At 39.1% G+C, this 25056-nt stretch overlaps 1 pseudogene; it reads right to left on the bottom strand.

Moving 5' to 3' along the window:
- Positions 1-1887: 1887 nt before the first annotated feature.
- LOC118622348 lies at positions 1888-24249 on the bottom strand (annotated as a pseudogene).
- Between the last annotated feature and the right edge of the window lie 807 nt (positions 24250-25056).

The raw sequence follows: 25056 nt of genomic DNA, 5'->3' as shown, positions 1-25056 counted from the left end.
CAGAGAAATTGAGGCTCATTAACAACCAGCATCTTCCCTACCCTCTGGAATGCCTCTTATGCTGAACACCTGAGGAGGTTTTCAATCAGCTGAGGGCTACAACAAAAGGCTCATCAAGTAACTGAGACTGAAGACCTCCAGGCAAAAAGCTAGAGGATAACTGAACCTTTCCTGGGATCTTCTGTGTCCAGCAGGGGCAGGGGGTCATATCCATCTTGCCTCCTTATTCCCCCTTCTTGATTCTCAAGCTGCTCCTAGTTGACTTAGAGGACATTTTGGATGGGAAGTTCCCTTAGTGCTGTGTGAGGAAGGGGGGTGACAATCTCTCTGACTGCTTCCTGTTGAAATAGGGGCATTGAAGGGGAGGAATGCAGCAACTAGAGTTCTTCACCATCCAAAGGAGAGTACTTGGGGGTCTAAGTGAGAGGAAATGAAATGAGTTAACATGTTGAGAATACAAGGGCCAACCAGGAGTGCTAGAAAAAGAGGACCAGCTAATGGGAGTACTCAAGATGCCCAGTATTCGTTCTTTTAACTGCTGGGCCATGTCTCTAATTATTTCTAATTAAATTGTCTCTAATTATTTCTGATTAAAAGCACATTCCCCACTTAAGAAGAAGCATATTCTTCTCTTTTTAGCAATCAGTAGGTCTAACCCCCTTCTATTTTGCCCTGTAAGGCTACTAAGGATACAGAGTCCAGTGTTGGGATCAGTCCAGCAGGTGATGACCCTTGATTCTACTGACAGAGTCCTCAGGCACTTGCCATAGACTGATCAGCAGGTTTCACTGTCCTCTTAAGGGTTACCTGCAGGACTGATCTGGCTGGTGGTCACTCACCGGGCAGGTTGGTTGCCATGTGGCAGGTGAGCTGCCTTTACTGGTGAACGGTGAATCCAAGTGTTCAGACCTGCAACCTTGAGAGCTGTGGGAGTGGTTAGTATAAGGAAATAGGGCCTTTCCCAGGTTGGTTTGAGGGGATCCCTTTTCCAGTCTCTTATCCAGACTTGGCCCCTGGTCTGTGAGGGTATACAGTTATTCCCAGGGAAATGGGTATTCTATCAGTTACCCACTTATGTACCTCAAGAATGGTTTTTCCTAGTCTTTATAGCTGCTTTTGGATTTCCAAATTTTCCAGTTCTTTGATATACCCTCTAAATTTGATCAGTGGGAGAGGTCTCCCATACAATAATTCAAAAGAGGAAAGCCCTGTCTTTGCCAGAGGGGTACAATGTACTGGCAGGAGAGCTAGGGGCAGTATATAAGTGCAGGGGAGGTTGGTTTGAGGGTCCAATTCATGCGTTCTACTTTCCCTGAACTCGGGGGCTGGTAGGCCGCATGCAAAGCTTCAACCCAGCCTGAGAAAGTACAGATGAAAACCAGGAGATGTTTATTTCCTTAATGGGTCCTATTTCCAAGAAATCTACTTCTAGATCTTCAAAGGGTGCTTGGCCACAGCGCTAGATCCCGGTGGGCCCAGTGGGGCCTTGTCTGGCGTTGTTTTGAGCAAAGAGGAGACAGCGTTGGGAGACCGAGGCATAGAGGATGAAAGTTGTGCAATCAGGTAGTACCGGCTTAATAAGGCTTCTAGGGCAGTTTTTTTCCAGATGGGTGAGTTCATGTTGGTGGAGGACTAACTGATGGGCTAATTGTTCTGGCACGTAGATTCTGTGGTCTGGGAGGATCCACCATCCTTCCTTATATTCCCCCCATCCTGTTGTGCCCCTGCTCCTTCCTGGGCGTGTATTTTGGGGTTGCAGGTAGTTCTGGAGCCAGCATGATTTCTGATGGGGCCGTTGTTCTCTTGCAGCTTCTTTAGCTGCGGTGTCTGCCCGATGGTTTCTTGGTTTCCAGATCACCTCCAACCTCTTCAGGATTTCACTTTGGTTTATTCCTTTCCCCCCTGCAGTATGGAGCCCTCTTTCCTTGTAGGGAGGCAAAGACATAGCGTGAATCTATCTATGTTGACGTGATTGTCTTTGCTGAGTTCTAATGCCCTCTCTAGGGCCCATAGTTCTGCATCATAGTCTTCGCCAGGGAGAGTCACAGGCAGGTGCAGGGGAGCCTCTGGCTTGTCTAAGCCAGGACATTTGTGATGAAGTGGGCACTGTGGGGTGACCAGGGCTCCTTGGGATCCATGTGAGCCATGACGTGATGACAGGCGCTCCCAGGCCTGTTCAGACCGACACATGGAGCACAGCTCTGAGCCGGGTCACACACGGTGCCCACGTCAGCCATGCCTAGGGTGTCACAGGTAGAGACCACACACAGGTCCTGACGGGTGAACAGCAAAGTGATCTGAGTCCGAGTCCTCAGAGGTGTTGAGTCCTCACTGCCAGGCACAGAAGCTATTCAGGGTCTGGGTGGCGCTGGGTTCCACCCAGGGCCCTTCCTCTCTGGTGACCACTAGCCGAGTCACCACCAAGCTGACAAGGTTGTGGATGCTTGAATGCTTGAAGGCCTTGGCTGCAGCCACCATGACTGTGAGCAGGTAGCACTTCAGCCCTGTGCCATGACACGCTGCCATCTTTTCATCTGCGACCACCAGGGTCTCCATGAATCTACTCAGGGAAGCAGAGTTTGGCTCTTAGGGGTCTGGGCCTGGGGTTCTCAGGAGGAGACTCTTCTGGAGGATGTGAGCCTCGGGCCCCCCTGCAGTCAGAAGTGCCTCCTCCAGGGGCTAGATGTAGAGTTTGGTCCCCTGATACTGCAGCACCACTAACAGGGCTCCCTCGTCCCAGTGCAGAGATGACACCGACTTTGGATCTCCATTGACAGTGCCAGTGAGGTTGGAGCCCGGCTCCGCCCCACCCAGAAGTTCAGGGGCCTGGCCCAGGTACTGTATTGTCAGCCCCTGGACCCACACGCCTGGGTCTCGCTCCAGCCCTAGCAGCAGTGTCTCCCCAAAGGCAGGGAACTGGTACCACAGCCTAGCAGGGATGTCCAAACCAGGCAGGATGCTGCCACTGAGTTTCTCAGGAAACACAATCTCCTCCTCCTGGGAGAGGGGACTAGCCAGCCTGCTGCAACCTGGTCAATTTGCTTTGAAAGGTGAGCTACCAGTCTCTGCCAAGGCCCAAATTCCTGGCTTAGGACTCCCAGGGATGTCCAGGAGTTCTAAGGCTGGTGCCACCATGAGCTTGGTAAATACTTTCTCAGTCGGGGCCCCAGACAAGGGGCACCTATTCTTCTCCTTTCAGGGCCTCACAGAAGGGTTTTACAAGTTCAGAAAATCCGGGGATCCATATTTACAGAACCCTGCTGCTCCCAGGAATTCTCGAACCTGTCCACCGGAAGTGGGAACCAACCAGAATAGCGCAGACTGCCTGTTTCCTTTCGGCCCCTAGCAGTCGTTTGCCTTGGATGATCTGGAAACCGAAGTCTGGCCGATAGCATCTGGATGGAGCAGGATTTCCTGGTTTTCCTCGCTGGCAGTTGGGGTGCTCATTTTTCCACCTCCTGCATTCCCCCCACTTGGGATTGGGCCCACAACCTGGGCATGTGCCCTGACTGGGAATCAAACCAGGACCTCTCAGTCCATGGGACAACGCTCAATCCACTGAGCCACACCGGCCAAGCTGATGGCAGGAGGGAAGCCAGCAGCAGCTGGAGCAGCCACACCAGCCCAGGGAAGGTCACAGTGGGGAGCAGCAGATGGGGTTGGGCTCCCCACAGCCAGCTGCCCGTTCAGCCCCTCCTGGGATGTGGGTCTGGCTGGGACGTGGTAGGGTCCTGCTGGGCACCACCTCCTTCACACCCTGGCTTTGTGGAAAGCTCCTCTCTGCAACCTGGTGCTCAGACTAGTGCCAGGGTCAGAGGCAGAGTTTTAGAGGGGCTGGGGACCTTCAGACGAAATGGAGAAAACTTGCCCCTTGGCTTGCGAGAGGTGCCTAGTGGTCTGGCTCCTGCAAACCCTCCTTTCCTGTGTCTTTGTCTCTCCCTGCCTCTGTCTCCTGCAGCTCCACTGGCCTCTCTCTGTCCACCCCAAACGCTAGCTTCGCCTCTGTGCCTTGGTCTATCTCTCTCCAGCCCTCTCCCCTCTCTGTGTCTGTGGGCCCCCCTGAGGGGTCCTCATCAGGTGAGGCCTCTTGTGCCCAGGCTTCTATCTCTAGACGTCCAGCTGGCGCCTGGCTCTGGAGCCACTTTTTGGCTCCTGTGACAATCCGCTACAATTGACCCAGGTGGGGCGATGAGTCTGGAAGACTGCTCCCCCATCTTGTACGGTCCCATCAGGGCCCATTCTTTGTGGACCCCTTGCCTCCCGCAGTGGCAATTGCATTGCTGCCGGAAGTTGTGGTCTCTGGTTTGCTGACCTGAGATATCTTCCCACTGGCTCCGGCGGCACAGTAGCCGGTTGTGGGGGTGAGATGATGGAGATGGGCTATTGGGCAGGTGAGGTTTCCCATTCTTAGGTAGTGGGGTGCATGGTGGTGGCTGTGGAGGGGCCTCTTCTAAACCCCCTTGTAATACAGGGGGCCGCTTAATTCACTGTGAAGTCTTCCTTTCACCTTATGCCACAAGGATCTCACACTGTCCCTGACTAGTAACACAGAATCAGACCCAAGAAGGCCTGATTTGGGCTATTTCCAGCCATTGGTCTATGGAGGGAAATGGATCTGATGGCTAAAGTCTCTGGTGACTATTCTATACATGGCCTGGACTGTGGGGACATCAAGAGTGCCTTCAGAGGGCCATTCCACACCCAAAGTGGGCCATTCTAATTCACAGAGGGTGCACAATTTTCCAGGGGTCAATTTGACCCCATTATCTCCTGAGAACCTCTCTATAAAATTCTCTCTTTTTTTTAATTCCTCACCGGCAGATACTTTTCTCTTTATCATCAAACTGCTTGCCTCCCACACGACCTGACCAGGGCTGGCGATAAACTGCAATTGAGGTACTTGCCCAAAACTGGCCAGAGCTATCATACATTCCAGAACAGTGGGTTTAGAGGAACCTCCCCCCATAAGGATATCTAAGATGGTTAAGCAAACCTCAGTGAATGGTGTCACAAGACAAACAGGAGGAAACTCTTGTTTCATCCACCTAGCCGGTCCCCTCGCAGGGATTTAGGTGCCTCTTGGCATTGGCAGGTCAGTATGAGCCCCTGACTTGGATCAGGTTTGCTGGTGGAGCCAAATGTCCCCTAAAACCTGATACTGCCCTTAGCCGTATGAGGTTGCCACAGGCGCACAAGTTGGGCCTTATGCAGGCTCCGTAACAGGCGTTGTGGAGCACGGTCACTCACACACACAATCACACATAATTTAAACTTCCACCCAGGAATTCCCTATCCTGTGTGGCATCTATGCCGGAGGTGATCGAGCTCCCCTTCCACCTTAGAGGTGGGCCTGAACCTGGTCCTGTGTCCCTGGGGACACTTACTAATCTGATGTCCTGGCAGACTTTTCTATCCTCCCTGGAATTTGTTAGAGCACAGCAGTGGCTGACTACAGTCAGGCCCAGCGAGGGTCAGGGTCCAGTGAAATCACCAGTGGCTCGCCTTCTTTTCCATTGCAGGATCCCAAAATCAGTGGCTTCTTTCCACCAGTTTCCAACAACAGTGGCTCAAATGGCCAGTGCGGCTGTCGGCTTCCCAGTCAAAGCACCAAATGTTGTGGCAGAAGTTTGGTTGGCGGGAAGAGACAGATTGCAATGCACTCAGAGGATTAGAAAAGGTTTAATGCACACTGGTGCTGTCCCAGTGGAGTCACCTCCAAAGGCTGAGCCCCAGCCTGGGTTCCAGCCGCCTTTTATACATGATAAGCCTCCGGGCATTTGGGGCCTTCCAGTTCCACTGTAGTTTAGGTGTTGGCAGATGTATGGGAATTACATTACAAAAACCATGGCTGGGGTCGTTGCCCTGCCTAAGGGGCTGCACCTGGCTCACCTTCTTACAAAATCCTGAGAGATAAGGGGATCATCTGTGTCCGGCAGGCTCGAGGGTCTTATTCAGCTTGCCTTCTCAAGAAAACCAAAAGGAAAAAAACAATTAAAAAAAACCAGAAAGACAGTTTAAGAGAACTGTTGGACAACTGGAAACATAACAACATTCGCATCACGGGAGTTCCAGAAGAAAATGAACAAGGGTTAGAGAATATATTTGAAGAAATAGTGACAGAAAACTTTCCTAACACACTGTGTCATTGACTGGGAGCAGCCTAACACTGGAATGGAAGCTGAGGGTGCAGAGGCTAGATACTGTCAGCTAATTGCAGTCCTCTTAGCAGACTTTCTCCTTAAGAGATGTAAGGTTGCTGAGTATACCTCCATGGCTCGTGTGTGTGTGTGTGTGTGTGTGTGGTGTACATATACGTTTAACCCTTGCACAGTGCATGTTTGAACAATGTGGGTCCACAAATATGCAGGTTTTTTTCAATAAATACTTCTTGTCTATCCACTATTGGAGATCCATGGAAATGTATGGCTGATTCTATGCATTGATCTATGCCATTTTATATAGGTAATTTGAGCTTTGTGGATTTGGGTATCCATGGAAGTTTCTGGAACCAACCCCCCACTGGTACTGAAGAGCAACTTAAGTTTTGGGGGAGTCAAAACATATACATGCATTTTCAACTGTGCAGAGGTCAGTGCCCCTAATTCCTGCATTGTTTGTGGATCAACTCTACATACATGAACATTTGAGATTTTTGCAATTTCTCAATTTGAAAGTAGATTACATTTTATACATTTCTCTATATTTTTATTCAGTTTCTTAAAAATACATCATGGGAAAATAAGATTGCCTTAAATGTACATAGTAGCAAGTCACCAAATGACTGATTGTTAATCTCACAAAAGCTGAGTCACAAGATATCAACACCATAGAATAAATGGCTAAAATAAATTATTGAATATGAATTTTATAAAAATATCTTTATTTTCTTATTAAGATTTTATAATTTGGGGCATTATATTACAGGAATATTAATTTCTTAGCACTGTTATCACCTGCACTGGTGTAGAAGTCCTCTACCACATAATTTCAGTACTCGGTAGAAGACAAAACTCAGTTTATGGTGACTGACAAGATATCTTTGGCTAATTTTGCCAGTGTAGTCTACTGCAGTTGCTCTTGGTGATACCATAAGTTAAATACACAGTTCACACAACTTCTGAATTAAAAAATATGTTAATAAATTTTGTATAATTTTGATTATACAATTTTAAAAACTGAAGTTTATTTTAACATCTACATTCTTTAAAAGGCTTTAAAAATATACTCTTTCATATACTCTATGTTTCTAAACTTATTTGAATATACATAAGTTTTCAGACTTGAATGAAAATTTACATTTATACCTGAGATCTAGATATGTAGATATATCAATATAATTGAATTTCAGAATAAATAATTTCTTTTCTTGTTTCAATTTTTCTAAATGAATATGCAAACTGGTTCTTCATTGACTATCCCTGTTTACAAAATAGTAGAAATACCACTGGCCTTGAGTTGAAAAAAACCATCTACTTTCCCCTGACTCTGAGTTCTTACCAATGATTCCTTAGGACCTGGTAACTGATTTGATTTAGCACTATGGTCTTGTCCTTATAGTTTGGGGAAATGTTTGTATAGCATATTAAATACTTTTAATGTTACCATTGAATAGCTGCATATTAGTTACAGCATTCCATTCAGAGTAGAATAATGGGAGGACATCATAGGAGATATAACCCAGAAATTATTGTATTTTCAAGGCAATGTGCTTGATTACTTTTCTGTAGGTACCAGCCAACAAACTACTGTTGTTGAAAATAAATGTTGGTTGTTAATAAGTTCTGTTACATTTTTATTGTTAAGCAAGTAGTTCATTGTTGAAATTTATTTTATTTACAAGAAGACTTGAAATATGTATTAGTTTTTCTATTTTGTTTGAGCAACTGTTAAAATTACTATGTAATATCAAAATTATTCTGTCCTATGTCTTAATTTTGGCTGAAGAAAATTTATTAAAAAATAGTTTTCTTTGTTCTTAAAGCAATAATCATATTCAATTTTTGTACTATAATTATTTTCTGAATAAAAAAGTAGTTGAGCTCTGACTCAGAGGTTAGAGCACTGAAGGGTCTCAGGTTCGATTCTCAATCAAGGACATGTGCCTGGGTTCCAAGTTTGATCCCTGGCCCCAGTTGGGGTTGTGTGGGAGGCAACCAATCATTCTGTCTTTCTCACATCGATGTTTCTCTCTCCCCCCCCCCCACTTCTACTCTATCTAAAATTCAATGGTGAAATATATCCTCAGGTGAGGATTAACAACAACAACAAAAAAGTAGTTGAGTAAAAGACATATATGTTTGTATTCCTAAATCACATATATCTTCAACTGCATTCATTGTATAGTCCATGACAATTGCATGGCATTGTTGTTTACTGTTACTGAATTCTATAAATATTTATTGATTGATTTTTAGGGAGAAGAGAGAGAGAAATATTGATTTGTTGCTCCACTTATTTGTACTTTCATAGGTTGATTCTTTTATGTGCCCTGACCAGGGATCAAACCCACAACCTTGGCGTATCAGGACAATGCTCTACTGGCCAGTACCTATAAATATTTTTTAGTTAGATTCACTATGATGTGTAGGAGACTGAAATCATTTAATAACCAAGGAATCATATTTAACACCTAATTTTTTCCACTGTGATGCAAATATTTAAATGTTCTGGATGTCTGAATATTTTACTTTATTTAGAAGTAGCAATTTAATAATATCACTAATCAATAGAATGTGATAGAAAAATATTTTTTGAAAAATACTCTTTTGCAGTCTTTTATTCCCATTATTCATGACTTAGAGAAATTATAAAATCTTTCTTCTATAATTATTAAAATTTTGGCAGTTTATAGTATTCCTATGGGCAAGTTTTTGTGTGTAAATTTTTATATTTATGTTATAAAATGCATTATGGGCTACCTTCTTAAATAATTGTTTTGGCTTGGGTTTTAATTTTGGTCTTTAAAAGTAAAATATGGTTTGAACAGCTTACTTTTCCCAAACATTTTCTTGTTTCTTCAATTTCTAAAATTGTTATGTATAAGATAAAGGTACTTCATAATGAATGTTTTCATACATGATTTTAGTTGTTCTTATGAAATTTTGACATGTCAAATTTTCATTTGAAATCATCCTCAGAAAATGTGAAAAATTCTAAAACCTTATCTTCCTTAAACATGCATGTACTACATTACATGGAGTGAGGTAACTGATACCTAGTGAGATTATGCCTAATGGTATATAGTTTATACTATATGCTAAATATCCTATATATAAGTGTTTTTATAACTATGAAATAAGAAACAAGACAGGGATGCCAAATCATATGTTTCAATAGTCATTGCCCAGTGGCTTTTCAAACAATTTGTTTTTGTTATTATTTCCAGTAGGATTCTATGAAAACTTATTTACCACTTCATCTTCATATCCATTAGCTTTAAAAACTGCCAGAAAGATGTATGAATAGATAGATTAGACAGATGGATGGATAGATAGATGATAGATGATAGATAGATAGATAGATAGATAGATTTAATTATTTTTGCCAACCTAATGGCATATAGTGATATTTTATCTCATGTAAAATGTCTTGCCTTGATAACTAATGAGAACAACTTTTCAGATATGTATTGACCATCTGTTTTCGCATATCACTAATTTTTACATAATCAAAAACTTGGAACATCATTTTCTTTAGATGTTACATGTCCTGCTGGAGAATCAGTTTGTGTTGTTAGTTATTTGTTTATCCATTACAATGGTAGATATTTACAAAGCTAGGGTAATGATTACTTCCATGGTCTCCAAAAGAAATATAAACCAATTTCCACATACTGAAAGTCATCTACCTCTCAGCCTCACCCAAGGGCATCAGCCCTTGAATGGTCTCCAGAATGTCCTCATATGTCAGCTCCGGCTGTCAAACAAGAACACCAATATGCATCATACTGAAAGCCTAATGCATTCAATAGATGTAAGTGACCAGGACATTGGAATCGAAAGAGTAATGAGGAAAGAATTTATGGTCAGCACCTTTTGCTTAAGGAACTGTAAATTTTGTGTGCTGTGGGTGAAGATTTCATTCTCAATCTCCACTAAGGACAGAAAAAAAAAAAAAGAAGAATTAAATTCTACAAGGTGAAATAGTTCATGTCAGCAGTCCTTCCACTACATTCAGCATTAAGCATTAGTCAAGCTTTTATAAAGTATGGCTACTGGCGGCATATTTGTTCTTCCTATCTCAAATTCATTCAACTTGAAAGCATTGCTCATGCAAGATGACAAGATGACAAGCTTCTTAGATAAGAAGAAAGAAAAAAAATCTAACAAATCTGTATTACACTAAGACCTTTTGGCATCATCTCACATGGTATTCTCATCAACATGCTTGATGAATTGCAGAAGGTGCATAAGAGGGTCACACCCAAAAGCAGTAATCAATGAAGTTGTCAACTTCAAGCAATATATTTAAAAGGTATCAAAATATTTGACTAAGTGATATTTTTATATATCTTACCAGAAGTGTCATGACAAAAAAAAAAAAAGTAGCTTATTCATTACATTACACAGGACATGAAACCAAGTGAAGTGGCTACTACCTAAAAAATCAACAATAGATTTTTAATGTCTGTGATAATTTAATTAAATTCCATTATAACTTCATGATAATATGCTTTACTACTTAGTAAATAGTTTATTTACACAATTGAACCCATAATGGTAGAAATGGTTTAAATACTTCAGACAAATAGAATATAATTAATACTTTACCAATACATTCCCCACCACCTTATTTTATTTTCCAGCAAACAGTAGGCCCATCTAAAACAGAATGCGGCTAGTCATCACTACAGTATACTCTATTTATTTCTTTATAATATACCAATAAATAAACATAAAGTATGAGAAATTAAACAATTCTGAAATTATGAGACTTCACAATGTCAAAATCTTTGATGAATTTCTTCATAGCCTACATGTTCTATATTTAAATTGAGAATTAGGAGTATATTCTTACTTTGATAACTAAAAAAGGATAAATTTGTTTTATATAAATAACATGTAAAAGAATGTTATTTTTCTTTCACTGACCCCTGAGGTGAAGCAGAAATATCTGTACAATAAGACATTCTTTTTTCTTTTGGTCATAGGCAGCTTCTACAATAGCCCCAGTGATTACTGTCTACTGGCATTCACAACTTTATGTAATCCTGTCCCCTTGAGTACAGACTGGGTTTAAGGTTTTGCTTCCAATGAATGTGATATGACAGAGCAGTGGGATGTTACTAAGATTAGGTTCAAAAGGCTGAAGTTTTTATTACGTGCACTCTCTCAGACTCTTTTACTCATCCTGAGGGATATCAGCTACTTGGTTGTGAAGTAGCACTGGGAAGAGGACCACCTGGCAAAGGAGGAAGGCCTGTCAATGTCCATGTAAGTGAGCCTGGATGTTTATCCCTCTGCATCCCACATCCAGGTGACACTGCAGCTGTGGTCGACTGCTGGACTTCCATTTCATGGTCGTTCTTGAGTCAGAGACACCCAACTAAGTCACTTCTGTAACCTTGACCCCCTGAAACTATGAGCTAATATATATTTATTGTTAAAAGTCACTGGGCATCAACAGATAACAAATATAGATTGTATTACCATAAAACTGCCTAAAACATGAGAGTGGTTTGGGGCAAGATACTGAGGTTGGGGCTGGAGGATGGGAAGGGAAAGCTGTTTCTGGAGAAAGTGGGCCCTTGTGCAGTAGGGGGAAAACAATGTCAGGGACTCATGCATGGGAGAAGTTTAAACATAATGGCAAGATTTGTTTGAGGGTAAAGAAATAATATGTCCTTAAGGATGTGGAGAGTGGGCAATCTCCAGTTGCAGCTGCCCAGGTCCTTGCTAAACCTCTATGTATTTTCTTGGTTTTGGAAGAAAGCAGGCTCTTTCAAACTGTCAAACCTGTTTTCTGGTTTTTCCTGGGGCCATGTTGGGCCCTCCCCTTCTCCAAAAACTTTTCTGGATCTGCTGGGTTTTGTGTCCTTACCCTATCTGATCCTTTCCCCAGAGTTCCCCAGGCTAGACTCCTCCCCTGCATGGTCATCATTTTGGCTCCTACTGCACATCTCATAATTCTGCCTCATCATCTGGCTTCTACCGGCATATACTTTGGAGAAGGTCCTACCCTGAGCCATCTTGGCTTCTACTGCATGCACTCAGCCAAGGAATTTCCACCTTACTGTTTACCCCTCCCCCTTCTCTGACCCCAGCTACCCATATCCAGCGAACAACCAGCCAACTGTTGTTCCCTTGAGAGACTGTAAAGCTGTACTCCCTGCTTACTTGGAAGGAGGTAGAGATGTTAATTCCTCTTCTGAAACAATGGGGCTTTCCCCTGGAGTCTCTGGGAAGCTGTCATTTCCTGGTTTAATTAAGGTTAGCCAGTTTTCTCCCTTGTCTTTTATTAACCTATCTTCCTACACTGTAGTGAAGGCTTACAATCCCTTGGACAGACTATTAGTAATATTGTGTACTTTGGAATGCTTAAGGTGAAAACTTAAATGAAACTGAAGAAAATCTTATTGTAAATTGGATATGGGGAATGTTTGTTATGTAGTGGTATAACATTTAGGAACACTGCTACCTACAAATATGTGGACATTAGAAAATATTCCTCATGACTGATTGATTCACCTAAGGAGACATATAGTATTATATATAGAGAGGAGATGACATGCACATCCAAATAAGAATTATACATTGCATTAGGTAGAATAAAGAGTAAGTATAGTTGAGACAGAACTCAATGATAAAAGAAAATCTCAAAATATTTGACTCAAAACTCATGGAAGCCCTGGCCGGTTTGGCTCAGCGGTTAGAGCGTCGGCCTACGGTCCAGAGAGACCCGGGTTCGGATCCCGCTAAGGGCACGTACTTTGGTTGCAGTTTGTCCCTGGGCCTGGTTGGTCGTGTGGGTGGCAGCCACTTGATGTGTCCCTTTCACGTCGATGTCTCTCTCTCTCTCTCTCTCTCTCTCTCTCTCCACTCCCTCCTACTCTATCTGAACAAAAAATGGAAGAGTGTCCTCGGATGAGGATAAAAAAAAAAAAAAACAACAACTCATGGAAAATTAATATAAATTAAACATATTATAAAAGAGATTACCTTTAAATTATGAGATCAAAGTCCTAATAATTTGATACCAAACACACGTGATTTATGAACAAATAAAAATCAGATTTGCATCAAAATTTAGTAAAAATATAGAACAACACATCCCTATTTTAGAAGATTTTGAGGTAAAAAAGTTGTTAATACTTAAATTTATATTGAATCAGTTTATATTATATTAAAGAAAACCAAAATGCATGCTCAAATATACAGTCTCAAAATTTAAATATAAATACAAGCATATTTACAAATATAAGTACATGTATATAACACAATACTATATAATGATATATAACACTTAAGTAAAATATTAATATATCAGATTAACTAGTATGTGAATAAGTCTGAAGTCAAGATAAAAGATTCTTCTTTTAGATATAGCATCATAAAGCCTATTAATATAAAGAACAGAATATATTAAACTGCCCAATAATTTCATATTTATTATATTTCAAAAGATTATTCTTTATAGTGGTATTGAAGAGGGTACAGATATTATAAGAAATTGTTTTTATAAGTAAGATTACATTTATTACCAGAGAGTGTGAAGAATTACCTAAAAAAATCTATCGCTTGTTTTGTACATGTCAAGTCAAAATAAATGGATTCAGTTATGGTACTGGTAATCACAAAAGTCATAAAAGGAAGAAATAAAAAAATTAAGAATAAATTAATAATAACTAAAAATAAGCATAATTTTGCCCTGGCCAGGTAGCTCAGTTGGTTAGAGCATCGTCCGGATATGCCAGGATTGTGAATTAGATCCCTCGTTCTGGCACATACAGGAATGAATCAATGAATGTGTGAATGGGTGGAACAGCGAACTGATATTTCTCTCTGTGTCTCTCTCTAAAATCAATAAATAAAATTCAAATAAATAAATAATAAACAAAGTTAAAGTATAATTTCAAAATAATTTAAAAAGTTATAAAAAATTCTTTCTCAATGCAAACTATAGTTCATAAGTATTTCATAAAGCAAAGCAAAAAAAAGTACAAAAAAAAGAAAAAGATAAAACAAATGGCACATATAAACCCAAACATGTAAATTTCTGTAACCAAATCACTACTGCTTTTCAAAAAAGCAGATTTCTTAATTTTACATTTTACTTTACTACTTACTAACTGGGTAACTTGAGCAAAGTAATTCACATATTTATATATTTTTACAAAGAATATAGGGAAATATGTGATTATAAAATAATGCTAGACTATAGTTTTTATATATGTAAATTCACATATATGTACATATATAAACATATAAGTTTATGTCATATATTTATACATGTGTATCCACAAATAACATCTGTAAATTCACACACATGTATGATACAAATATAAATGCACATGTACATATAAATGTAATATAAATATACACAGATATTCACTGGTGTTTAATATGCTTGACAGAAAATGATAAATATCTCTTTGAATTTTTCACCTTATTTTCCTTGCTTCAGTCTCACTTATTTCTTTATCTCTGAAACACTTTTTATAAGGTATCTAATATTCTCAATGCTGTTAAATTCAAGTGACATTTAATTCCTACCTTTTTGACATTTTCAGCAATTCTTGAATTTGGTGGCTGCTCCCACCTTTCTAAAATACTCTCTGTTCTCAACCTGTGGACCATAAAATATACTCTAATCTTTATCATCTTATCAGATACCTTCGTTTTTACATTTAGATTTATTAATATTCACAGGTCCTGCCTCCTCTTCTTTCTTTAAACTGTCATTAGGCAATGTTGTCCAGTTTCATGACATTAAAAATCTACATTTCAACAATTTTCTAATTTATTTCAAAATCATGCTTCCACTGTGATTTCTGCATTTAGTCATCCAACTGCAAGATAGATATTTCTATATCCAAACTTAAAATGTGCAAATCTAAACTATGGACTTTTTTTGCTTGACAAGTCATTGTCGATTAGGTTATGCTATTACAGGGGAAGACATCATAAAATCTGAGCAGCTTCAAATGACAAACTCTGATTTTTTTTTTTTTTAATGCTACTTGTACATTGAGGGTGCATAGACATTACTATAAATCATAGTCACTCCAAAACCTAGGTTCACAGAGCAGCACATTCTTTAACTTGATTAATAACTGTTCCAGTGAACAAAAACAGAGCTCTTAAACCAACCAGTGTGCTCAGTTGGCTGAGTGTCATTCCATGCACCAGGAGATCACTGGTTCAATTTTGGTCAGGGAACATACCTGGGTTTTGGGCTCAGTCTCCAGTAGGGGGCGTGCAGGAGGCAGCTGATGGATGTTTCTCTCTCATCAATGTTTCTATCTGTCGATCCCGCTCCCTTTCTCTCTCTGAAATCAGTACAAAGACCTCTTGAGTGTTTTTCATTGACAATTAAATACCTGATCTGGAATTATCACCTTTGCTGGTTTTAGCCAATCACAAGAGGATGAGAATAATAGCCTTATCTTTTGTGTGGAAGCAGTGAACCCAAGACTATTTTTCAAATGAACTAATTATATTCTGCTTCCCCAAACTAATTATCCAGTCTTACTATATTTTCAAATACTACCACTTTAGTCACAGAAAACTGTCTTCATCATCCCATTCTCCTCCACTCTCCATAAATGATCTGTCAGAAAGTCTTTTAATTATATTTCCAAATATATCATAAATCTTTTCAGTGTATATTTATTCAAACATACTATTTCAACTATTATTTTTTTTCTAAACCACCACCATCTCTTAACTCAAAAACTGCAATTATCTTATATATCAACTTCTGATATCTATACTTGACTCATTCAAACACCTTCCTATAAGGAATTTAGAGGTATTTTGAAAACCTTATCTAACTAAATTGATAAAATATTTTGGGGGACTTCAGTTGGCCTTTTATGATAAAACCATTAATTCTTCAAAGAGTAAAAAAAATAACTTCTGGTTTCAACCTGGAGAAGTCACAAGCTAAAAAGATGTTTATCTGATTCTAACAACAAAAAGAAAAAAAATGAGCTACTAAAAACCAATGATTTGCTTTGACCTATATAGAATGCTGTCACAGGGAAACTCATCACAGAATTTAGAGACAAGTACATGCAGGAACAAAACAGAGCCCTATCATTTACCCACTTGAGGCACACACAACCAGAAGCCAGGTAAGCCAGAGGAAGATTAAACAAAGTTGTGTTTTGTTTTTGTTATTTTTCTTATGAATTGCTTATGGGTGCTTATCAGCATTGACTGCTGTGAGAGTGTGACTCAGAGAGCGCCACAGTCATCGGGCAGTTCTTGTCATCTTGCAAGCTGTTTTCCCAGAAACTCCATCAGGCTCTGTTTATTTTCCTTTGTTACAGATGTTTCTCCTTTTTTTCCCATTGACACCCTCCTCCCCTTCCTTACAACGCGATCCCCAGCTTTATTGTCCATGTCCATCGGTTATGCATACATGCATGTAAGTTCTCTGGTTTATCTCCTCCCACAGCCCCACCGCCTCTCCTGAGGGTTGTCAGTCTGTACCCTACCTCCACACCTCTGGGTCCACTCTGTTCCTCAGACTATTATGTTAATGATATTCCATTTATAAATGAGATCATGTGATATTTGTCTTTCTCTGCTTGGCTTGTTTCACTTAGGATAATACGCTCCAAGTCCCTCCGTGTTGTCTCAAAGATTGAGAGATCTTTCTTTCTTACAGCTGCATGGTACTCCATTGTGTATATGTGCCACCGCTTTTTTATCCATTCGTCTACTGATGGACACTTGGGCTGTTTCCAGATCTTAGCTATTGTAAATAGTGCTGCTACGAACATGGGGGTACATATATTCTTTCTGATTGGTGTTTCAGACTTCTTAGGATATAGTTCTAGAAGTGGGATCACTGGCTCAAAAGGCAGTTCAACTTTTAATTTTTTGAGGTAACACCATAGTGTATTTCACAGTGGCTGCACCAGTCTGCATTCCCACCAGCAGTGTACCAGAGTCCCCTTTTCTCCACACCCTCACCAAAACTTGTTGTATGATGATTTATTGATAGTGGCCATTCTGACAGGTGTGAGGTGATATATTTTTGTTGTTTTAATTTGCATCTCTCTGATGATTAGTGGTGTTGAGCATTTCTTCATATGTCTATTGGCCATTTGTATGTCCTGTTTAGAGAGGTGTCTATTTAGTTCCTCTGCCCATTTTTTTAATTGGGTTCTTTGTCTTCCTTTTGTTGAATGGTATGAGCATTCTATATATTTTGGAAATTAACCTCTTATCTGATGTATCATTGGCAATTATGCTCTCCCATACAGTGAGTTGCCTTTCCATTTTGATGGTTGTTTCTTTTGCTATGCAGAAACATTTTAGTTTGATGTCATCCAATGTATTCATTTTCTCCTTTGTTTCTGTTGCCTTAAGTGATGTATCAGTGAAAATTTTGCTGCGTATGATGTCCAAAATTTTGTTGCCTACATTTTCTTCTAGGATTCTTATAGATTCATGAGTCACATTTAAGTCTTTTATCCATTTTGAGTTTATTCCTGTGTAGGGTGTAAGTTGATGGTCTAGTTTCTTTTTTTTTTTTTGCATTAGCTGTCCAATTTTCCCAACACCATTTATTAAAGAGGCTGTCTTTACTCCATTGTAGGCTCCTGCCATCTTTATCAAATATTAATTGAGCATAATGTCTTGGGTCCATTTCTGGGTTCTCCGTTCTGTTCCACTGGTCTATATGCCTGTTCTTGTGCCAGTACCAGGCTGTTTTGATTATAATAGCCTTGTAGTATAACCTGATATCCGGTATTGAGATCCCACCTACTTTGTCCTTCTTTTTCAAGATTGCTGTGGCTATTCGAGGTCTTTCTTAGTTTCATATGAACTTTTGAAATATTTGTTTTAGTTCAGTGAAATATGTCATTGGTATTTTGATGGAGATTGCATTGAATCTATAGATTTCTTTGTGTAGTATGAACATTTTAATGATGTTAATTCTTCCAATCCATGAACAAAGTATGTGCTTCCACTTTTTTTTATATCTTCCTCTATTTCTTTTTACAATGACCTGTAGTTCTCTATGAATAGGTCCTTTATTTCTTTGGTTAAGTTTATTCCTAGCTATATTAATTTTTTTGCCACGATGGTAAATGGGATTTTTTTTTTTAGTTTCTCTTTCTGTGAGTTCATCATTGGTGTATAAGAATGCCATCGATTTCTTGACCTTAATTTTGTAGCCTGCTACTTTGCCAAATTCATTTATTAAGTCTAGTAGACTATTGATGGAGTCCTTCGGAATATCATGTCATCTGCGAATAATGACAGTTTCACTTCCTCCTTTCCAACTTGGATCTCTTTTATTTTTTCTCCCTGTCTGATTGCTGTGGCTAAGACTTCCAGTACTATGTTAAATAAGAGTGGTGAAAGTGGGCATCCTGTCTTGTTCCTGTGCTTAAGGAAAATGCTTTTCCTTTTTCCCATTGAGCATGATATTGGCTGTAGGACTTTCATATATGGCCTCTATTATGTTGAGATATCATCCCTCTATTTCCAAATTGCTGAGCGTTTTTATCAGAAATGGGTGCTGGATTTTGTTGAGCTTTTTCTGTATCTATTGATATGATCATGTGGTTTTTATCTTTCATTTTGTTTATGTTGTGTATCGCATTTATTGATTTGCGAATATTGTACCAGCCTTGCATCCCTGGTACAAATCCCACTTGGTCATGGTGAATAATTTTTTTGATGTATTGCTGGATCTGATTTGCTTATATATTGTTAAGGATTTTGGCATCTTTTTTCATCAGGGATATTGGCCTGTAGTTTTCTTTTTTTTTTGTAATGTCTTTTTCTGGTTTAGGAATGAGAATTATGCTGGCCTCATAAAATGAGTTTAGAAATCTTCCTTCTTGAATTTTTTAAAAATAGTTTGAGGAGAATGCGTGTTAGTTCTTCTTTGAATGCTTGGTAAAACTCCTCTGTGAAGCCGTCCGGGCCAGGGCTTTTGTTTGCTGGAAGAGTCTTCATTACACCTTCAATTGCCTTCGTTGTTATTGGTCTATTCATGTTTTCTATCTCTTCCCAGTTCAGTTTTGGAAGACAATGGTTTCTAGAAATTTGTCCATTTTACTTACATTGTCGAATTTGTTGCCATATAATTATTCACAACATTTGTTAACAATCCTTTGTATTTCTGTGTTGTCAGTTGTTTCTTCTCCACTTTTCTTTCTGATTATGTGTATTTTGGTTCTCTTTGTTTCTTGGTAAGTCTAGCTAAATGTCTATCAGTTGCATTTATTTTTTTGAAAAACCAGCTCTTTGTTTCATTGATCCTTGGAATTGTTTTTTTTGGTAACTATGTCATTTATTTATGCTCTGACCTTTACTATTTCCTTCCTTCTACTTGCTCTGGGGTCTTCTTTTTGTTTGCTTTCTAGTTCTTTACGTTGTGAGGTTAGATAATCTATTAGAAAATTTTTTTGTTTCTTGAGGTAGGCTTGTAGTGTTATGAATTTCCCTCTCAGAAACGCTTAACTGCATCCCATAGATTTTGTGTTGTGTGTTCATTTTCATTGGTTTCCAGGAAGTTTTTAATTTCTTCTTTGATCTCCTCAGTAACCCAGTCATTGTTTAATAACATGCTATTTTGCATTCATGTGTTCAAATGTCTTTGCATGTGCTTGTTGCAATTGATTTCTAGTTTCATGTCATTGTAATCTGAGAAGATACTTGATATAATTTCAATCTTCTTGAACTTGTAGAGACTTAGTTTGTGCCCTAACATGTGGTCTATCTTTGAGAATGTCCCATGTGCACTTGAGAAGAATGTAAATTCTTCAGTTTTGGGGTGTAATTCTCTGTAGATATTTATTAAATCCATGCAGCCTAGTGCTTCATTTAGAGTCTGTGTTTCCTTGTTAATTTTTTGTCTAGAGGATCTATTCAGTGATGTTAGCAGGGTGTTGAGGTCCCCTGCTATAATTGTATTGCTGTAGATTTCTCCTTTGAAGTCCCCCAGAAAATTTTTAATATATTTTCGTGCTCCTATGTTGGGCGCATATATGTTTACCAAGGTTATATCTTCCTGTCAGATAGATCCTTTCAATATTATGTAGTGGCTTTCTTTGTCTCTAGTTATGGCCTTCATTTTGAAATCATTTTATCAGATATGAGTATTGCTACCCCGTTTGTTTTTTTTTCTTTCTGTTTGCTTGGAAGAGTTTTTTCCATCCCTTCACTTTCAACCTATGTGAGTCTTTGGTTGTGAGGTTGGTCTCTTGTAAACAACATATATGTGAGTCATGCTTTCTTATCCAGTCAGCTATTCTGTGTCTTTTTATAAGATCATTCAAACCATTCACATTTAAAGTGATAATTGATATGTACTAATTTATTGCCATTTTTGTTTAGTGTGGTTCTATTTTTCTTCCTATTTCTTCTACTAATTACAGCAATCCTTTTAACATTTCTTGCAGTCTTTTTAACATTTCTTGCAGTGCTGGTTCAGTGCTAATGTATTCCCTTAGCCTTTATTTGACCTTCTATTTTGAATGATAACCTTGCTGGATAGAGTAGTCTTGGATTCAGATACTTGTTTTTTGTGACCTTGATTACTTCATGCCATTCCCTTCTGGCCTGTAGTGTTTCTGTTGAGAAGTCAGCTGAAAGCCTTACAAGGTTTCCTTTGTAGGTAACCTGTTGCTTCTCTCTTGCTGCCTTTAGGATTCTCTCTTTGTCTTTAATTTTTGGCATTTTAATAACTATGTGTCTTTGTGTGGGTGTGTTTGGTTTCTTCTTACTTGGGGCTCTTTGTGCTTCTTGAACTTGAATGCCTTCTTCCTTCACCAAATTAGGAAAGTTTTCTGTCACTATTTCTTCAAATATATTCTCTAATCCATGCTCATTTTCTACTTCTTCACGGACTCCTATGATGCAAATATTATTATGTTTCCAGTTGTCCCACAGTTCTCTTAAGCTGTCTTCCTATTTTTTAATTGTTTTTTTTTTTTCTTTCAGTTTTCTGATTGGTTCATTTTTTTCTACCCTCTCTTCTAATTCACTGATCCGGTCCTTAGCTTCCTCTACTCTGCTGGTTAATACTTCCAATGTGTTCTTTATTTATGCTATGACATTCTTCATTTCTTCTTGGTGGTTTTTCATTTTCAATTGGTTGATTTTCAATGTTTCCATGTTTTTACTCATGGTGTTGATGTCCTTACTCATGTTGTTGATCTTCCTGAAGATCATGGCTCTGAATTCTACTTCTGATAACTTGCTTAACTGCATTTTATTTTTTTCATCTCCAGTAGAAGTCTCTTGTTCTTTCATTTGGGATTTGGTTTTTTGTTTTACCATTTTGGCTATCTCGTGGGTTTTGGAGCCTGCCAAATTTTCCCTGTGGATGTTTGTGTTCTGTTGTTTGTGGCTCCCTCTATTGGGTTTGGATGAGCATGGGAGGACCCATGTTAAACACAGCTGGGTAGATTTGCAAGCCCCAGAAAGGTTCAGTTATTCTCTCGCTTTTTGCCTGGAGTCTATTAGTCTAGGTTGCTTGAAGAGCCTTGGTTTCTTAGTTGAATGAAAAATTTACTCAGGTGTTCAGTGTTAAGGAATTTACCAAGAGTGGGGTAGATGCTGGTTGTTAAGAAGCCTCAATTTGCGTTTCAATGGCCCACCTGGGTGGTGTTGAATCTCTGACAAATGGGCTGCCTTCTCTCCCCAGAGCCCTGGAAAGGAGTAAGATGGCCACCGTCCTGTGTGGCTGCAACTCAGCAAAAACTCTGTGCACCCTCCAAATCCTGAGTGTCCCCACACAGTTCCAGTCCAGTCTACCCTCCCTCAGCCAGAGCCGAAGGTGAGTGGCTGTGGCTATTTTAATGCTCTGTCTGGGCACTCTGTGCTGTGGAATGCGCTTGGGATTTTAACCCCAATTGCACTGCTCACAGCTATGACCACTGCTGTCCATGGGCTCCTAGCCCCCTCTCGCACCTCCGCAATCCTACCAGGATTGATTCAGTGTCCCTGGTTATATGGTCCTCACAAGCTGCTTTTCTGTTGCTTTTTCCCAATGATTTGTCTTTATTTTAGTTGTAATTTCAGTTTGGTCCTGGGAGATGGTCTCTGTAGTTTCCATTCACTCCACCGCCATTTTGGAATCTCCTCATCAGGCTCTGAAAGGGAATATCAGAAATGATCCATATGATGATGATTGGAACAGGGGAAGTCTTGCTAAACTATGCTAGGATCCATTTTCTCTATCTCTCTTAGAAAATAAAAGGTTTAATGTGTGGTGGTGGGGTGTGGTATTCATCAAATTCTGCATCTGGAGGGAACTGGTTGAATAATGCTGCAATGAACATAGGGGTGCATATATCTTTGCAAATACATGTTTTCAAGTTTTAGGGGTTAGATAACCAGAAGAGGGGTTGCTGGAGTATATGGTAATTCTATTTTTGATTTTTTGATTGGCCTCCATACTGTTTTACATATTGATTGTACCAGTTTACATTTCCACCAGTAGTGAATAAGGGTTTTTTTCTCCACAACACTTGTTATTACTTGTCTTGTACATAGTAGCCATTCAAACAGTTGTGAGTTGGTATTTCATTGTAGCTTTGATTTGCATTTCACTAATAGCCAGTGAAGCTGAGCATCTTTTCATATATCTGTTGGCCATTTGTATGTCTTCTTGGGAAATGTGTCTGTTCAGGTTCTCTGCCCATGTACTAATTGGATTGTTTATTTTTTATTGTTAAAATGTATGAGTGCTTTCTATATTTTTGATATTGATCACTTGTTGGAGCTGTTGTTTAAAAATATCTTCTCCCATTCAGGTGGGTTTTTTTTTTGTTTTGTTTTGTTGGCAGTTTCTTTTGCTATGCAGAAGCTTTTTAGTTTGATATAGACCCATTCATTTATGTTTGATTTTCTTTATCTTGCTTTTGGGCTCAAATTCATAAACTCCTCACTGAGACTAAGGTCCATAAGTGTAGTGCCTGTGTTTTCTTCTATGTAATTTATTGTTACAGGTCTTATATTTAGGTATTTGATCCATTTTGAGTTAATTTTTATATATGTGGAAAAGAGCATTCTAGTTTCATTCTTTTGCACATGTCTTCCCAATTTTCTCGATACCTTTTATTGGAGAGGTTTTATTTTCTCCACTGGATATTTTTGGCTCCTTAGTCAAAAATTATTTGCCCATATAAAAGTGATTTTATTTCTGGGCTCTCAATTCTGTTCCTTTTTTCTGTGTGTCTCTTTTTAATGAAATATTTAAGAAAGAATCAAATGTATTGTTAGAAACAAAAAACAAAGTAACATAAATTAAGAAGTGTGCTTTATGGGTTCGTTTGTAGATTAGACAAACCCAAGCAAAAATAGTGAACTTGATTGTATGTCAAAAGGAATTACTCTTCTAAAATAAAAAGATTGAAAAGAATGAAAAAACGAACAACATTAAGAACAGAACAGTGTATCCAAAATCTGTGGAAAATATCAAACTGTAGAGCATGCAGGTGATTGGCATTCACAAAGAGCAAATAGAGAGAGTGGTGCAGAGGACTTATGTGAATAAATAGCTGTTAACTTTTAGTTTTGAGGGCAGAGACCAAGTCATAAATCCAAGCAAGCTCAGAATACAGAAAGTAGGATGAGGTTATTGGAATTTTGATGTTATTATCTATAACTTGAATAAAGTATATGTAGAATCTACATGTAAAAAGTTTCACAAAATTTATAAAAAATAAAAGGAGATGGAGACTAATGGGTGCATATAGTCGTTTCATAAAATATTTTACATGTTTTGTATTTAAAGAAATTGTGAGTTGATTTCTGGACTTCTTAAAAAAAAACATTCATTTTTTTTTCTATTTCTTTTGTTGTAAAAAGCACCTTTGGTGCACAGTTTATGCTGCGGTGTAGCAGCGTGGGGACATCTAGGGGAAGCAATGACACTGACTCCTTCAGAGTTGAGACAGCACGAGCTCCCTGCATCTGTGTGTCAAGGCCTCTACTTTAAACAAAACTTGCCTTTTCTGAACACCTGTTCTAAAACAGTTACCAGGACCTGCGACGTCTCTGCTATATGCACATAAACTAAAATGGCAATGACAGGTGGTGTGTATCCGCCCATGACAGCTGGGTCCTAGGCTGTGGCTGATTTCTGGAATTAAAGGCATCTTTAGGGCCTTTTCCTCATAAATGATGTGGTTTCTACTCACACTCCAAAAATTGTAAACACTTTTTTTTTTTTCAAGCATATCACGTACATCTTTAGGACTGCACTTTTTTGCAGTATCCAAGATTTAACTTGCTCCCCTCCCTAAATTCCAGTGACACTTAAAGAGTGAATGTGAGAGAACAAATGTGTTTAAACAAAGCCATCTCAACCTGGAAGGCATTCAGTCACCCCAGTTCACTGGCTAGAGGAGTTATGGAGGGTGGAAGCACCCACACTTATTCTTTGTGGGCCAAGTGAAGTCTGTGTAATTACAAATGCATACTGCCATACCTGGGTAATTACCTTGGACCAAGTGGAAAGTTTATACAGAAAATTAAGAAGAAACCACCTAGACTTTTAAAGTAAGTCTTGATCATTTATGGGTGTTTTTACTTGGACCCCAAGCGGGATAGATATGGTCAAAACTGGATCCCTCCTGCTGCTTTTAGATCTATTAATAGGAGACTTAATTAGTGCGGGACACAAATCAAACAGTTTGTTAAAAATCTCAAATCATGTTGGGCAGATTAATTGGAGTGGTTGATAAATGGCATACACACACACATATACACATATTATACATATATATATATGTACACACACACACACACACACACACACACACACAGGTATATATGTATAAAAGGCAATTCATTGGAAATCAATACAGTATAGAACCAAGGATTACATATTATAAGAAACAATTCTGCTTGGATGTCT

Source organism: Molossus molossus, unplaced genomic scaffold, assembly GCF_014108415.1.
Source record: "Molossus molossus isolate mMolMol1 unplaced genomic scaffold, mMolMol1.p scaffold_m16_p_9, whole genome shotgun sequence".
Lineage (NCBI taxonomy): Eukaryota > Metazoa > Chordata > Mammalia > Chiroptera > Molossidae > Molossus > Molossus molossus.
Note: the sequence above shows the minus strand (reverse complement) of the source record. Positions and strands in the feature narration are given on the sequence as shown.